Here is a 3,639-nt window from a genome sequence, read left to right on the forward strand (position 1 = left end):
TCACACTTCCAGTGGCCACCACAATTAGCCCCTGAGATCAGCCCTATATTTAGACGGACTTATTCAAATTCTGGATTTCTGATTAGAATGGCCACAGACTTCACAACAGCCTGGTAGAAAGATCATTGGTCTACAAGACAGACACTGGCTCCATCACTAAAACGTTTAAGATCTCCAGCAGAGAATTAGTCTGTGCCTCAATTTTCACACCTGTTAACTGAGAATAGTAGCACATAGGGTCCAAGATGAAATGGTCCCAGAATTTGAAGTCAAGAATTTTCCATCCTCCCACTTCACACGTCCTAGGATGGCTATCATCAAAAACCAGACAATAATGAGTGTTGGAGAGGATGTGGAGAAACTAAACTCTCATACACTGCTGGTGGAGATGTAAAGTGGTGTAATCACTGTGGACAACAGTGCACTTCCTCCGAAGCTTAAGCATAGGGTTTCCATACGACCAAGCAATTTCAGCCTGTATTAGGTCATTCTTGCATTGCTATAAAGAGATACCTGAGACTGGGAAATTTACAAAGAAATTCTAAATTTTGAACTATGTACAAAAGAAATTGTACATAGTTCTGCAGGATGTACAAGCATGGCATCAGCATCAGCTAGGCTTCTGGGGAGGCCGCAGGGAGCTTTTACTCATGGTGGACGGTGAATTGGGAGCAGGCACATCACACAGTGAGAGCAGGAGCGATGTGGTGGGGAGGTGCCACACGCTTGAATATGCAGTGTATAAGCTATTCAGTTGTGAATTGGTGGGATGTACATAACAGCTTATCAACATGTGGAGATACTGGTACTTGATAGCCTCTTAAGAAAAAGTTGCTTCCAAATTTTAAGCTGGAAAGTCACTGGAATAACTTTAAAAAAGAATTACAATACATGGCCTTTTAGATTTCTGGTATGTACGTTAAGAATTGTGTACAAATTGAAATGTTTGTACTGATCCTTGACCAATAAAATCTCAATTATAAAAGAAAAATATGTTAATTTACTTATTCCCATGAATCACCTTCACCTTCTTAAAATTATACATTTTATTTATTAAAAAAATTATTTTCATAGAATACATTTTCACATTAGAGATTCCTATAGTGCAAAAATAACATTTTATTATTTATAGTTTTATATTTGTGAACAGATTGTTTTAGAGCAAGTAGAATACCTTTGAAAATTAAGTCTCAGTTTAGAATTTGTATTATCTCGATATGTCTACAAGGGGAAACTTGCCCTTAAATGGAACTTCTGTACATTCAGAAGCACTCCAAGCTTTTCCTCCTAGGATTTAGAAATTCATAATGTGAGATATCAGCATTTCCCAATTTTAAAATTCCCCAGTATATGTAAGCATCAGCAGGTGGTATCTACTGAATAGAGAGGGAAGTTTTCAAAAACTAAACACTGTCTAATTTTCCGTGAAGGTTTTAATCATGAATTAACTATATTTCCCTTTGTCCATTTATTCCCAGGGCATATGCAGAAGTTTGGTCCTATATTAATAGTAATAAAGCTGGATTCTCTTTAGAGATTGATAAATTAAAAGGCAAAAGATCATATATCATGTTTAGTTATACCGTGAGTCCTATGAGAAGCTGGGAGGCAACCCCATTAACTTACCAGAATACAGAACTCAGTCTCAGTTTCTTAGACATAATTCCTCTCAAACCTATTTCTCAAAGATTAAATTCTGGGGCAGGAGAATCGTTTGAACCAGAGAACCGGAGGTTCAGTGAGTCAAGGTCTTGCCACTGCACTCCAGCCTGGCGACAGAGGGAGACTCCTCAAAAAAAAAATTAAATTCTGAAAATAATCTTGTGATTAAGAGAAGAAGGCTGTCCGCCAATGGACTTATCTGTTATTTCTTCCTTATTGTGAGTTGAATGGCATGACAAAGCAGAGGCAAAGAGGCATACATCAGCTCTTCAGAGTATGAAGTCAGAAAGGTCAGAGCTTCCACAGCAAGGCAACAGCTTTGCAGAAGCTCGCATTGTGGTAGTTGAAATAGCAAAGCCCAGCAAAGTTAAAGCTGAAAGTGCCAAGAGCCCTGCCTTGGCAGCTTTCTGAGAGGCATCCCCAATGAACATAGTAACAACTTGTCCACGGCCCCAGTGACTATGAAGAGTGAGGGTTACAGTCCATTGCAGAGCAAGGATTCAAGTAAGCAGCCGGAAACAGACCCAGGAGTGTTTTCACTGACTACCCTCTCACTAGTCCAGTGGAGAGACACAGCCTTGGAACCAGAATAGTGGCTCGGTGACAAGTGGTGTGCAGCACATTCACTTGTCACCTTCTGGGGTAGATTTGTCCTGAAGATAAGCTGAGATATGAGCAGGTCTGACCACTGGTGTTCACAGCCACAGAACTCGGCCTCCTTGGGCCCCGCAAAGGGCACTCAGTCTCCAGAGAACCACCATCTTGTTCCTGAGGGCTCAAGATCATCCACCAACCCCCATCTTCACCTTTCTACCACCAGACAGATCGTGCAGTTTTCAAGAATCAGCTTGGAATTACAGTGTTCTGTGTCATTGCTTATTTTTCGGTGTATCATAGCGACGTTTGTTCACTTCTCTTAAGGTGTATTCAGAACTTTTCATGAGTCTCTTTTCATGCTTCCCCATCCTGCCACATGACACTTGGTGTGAAGTTTCACATCCTGTCCTGTTTTTGGTAGCTGAAGTTTCCTATAGCTTTACCTTCCAGCTAGAAAACAGACAGGAAATGGAGTTTTAGCCAGGAGTGACAGTAACAAAAACAACACCATAGCCCTGATCGAAATATGTATCTAGGCAACTTTCTAACTTCTCACCCACTCATGCTTCCCCATAGCCTGCATTCTTCCTATCTGGGTGGTTGGACAATGAGGAGGGAGACCTCAAAAGGGACTTTGGGGCTTAATGAATGTATCAGAGTCTGGGAAACATGTTTGTAAGGAGCAGACCATCTGAGTTCTCTTATGGCCAACCACATAGGACCACCATGACCACACAATTAAATTTTAGCCTTGGAGGGTTAACTGCCCCTGTTGAAGTCTTGATACCCTCTTTGTGGATTCTCTTGCAGCGTCACACTATTGGCCACAGTGTCAAAGGTGGGAGGGAGTTTCCCAGCTCTAACAGCATGTGCCCCTCACCTCCCTTACCCACCCCGTTTCCTTCTAAATGTAAGATTTTTAGGTGCTGAAGGAGATGTGACTTCTTCCACTTGCTTGAAACCTGAGTCTAGAATCCCCTCTCTGCTTTTGATTACATTTGCCACTGTCTGGCTTAATTCCATTTCTTATTCAAAATTATTCAAGAAATATTTATCAAAGGCCTAATTCTGTTTCACATGCTATTCTAAGCATTGGAGGTCATAGAAGTAAGTAGACAAAAATATTTCTCATGTGGAGCTTAGGTTCCAGTGAGGAAGGCAGGCAGGCACATACCATCTAAAGTATTCCAGGATGTATTCGATGCCATGAAGAAAAATGCAGCAGAGGAGTAGGCTGGGGAGTGTCCTCCAAGGGGCATGGAGGAGAGTGTCCTTCAGGGTCCAGGATGCCTTGTTGGAATTGCAGTATGGGGAGGAAGGGTGCCCTGAGGGAGAGGCCCTGCCTGGGATTCTCCTAGCTTGTGGGATCAGGGTGTAAGT

The 3,639-nt window shown here is 42.0% G+C and overlaps 1 pseudogene; it reads right to left on the reverse strand.

Moving 5' to 3' along the window:
• Window positions 1–1,803: 1,803 nt before the first annotated feature.
• On the reverse strand, window positions 1,804–2,423 carry LOC100409209 (succinate dehydrogenase [ubiquinone] cytochrome b small subunit, mitochondrial pseudogene; annotated as a pseudogene).
• Window positions 2,424–3,639: the final 1,216 nt, after the last annotated feature.

Source organism: Callithrix jacchus, chromosome 2, assembly GCF_049354715.1.
Source record: "Callithrix jacchus isolate 240 chromosome 2, calJac240_pri, whole genome shotgun sequence".
Taxonomy (NCBI): Eukaryota; Metazoa; Chordata; class Mammalia; order Primates; family Cebidae; genus Callithrix; species Callithrix jacchus.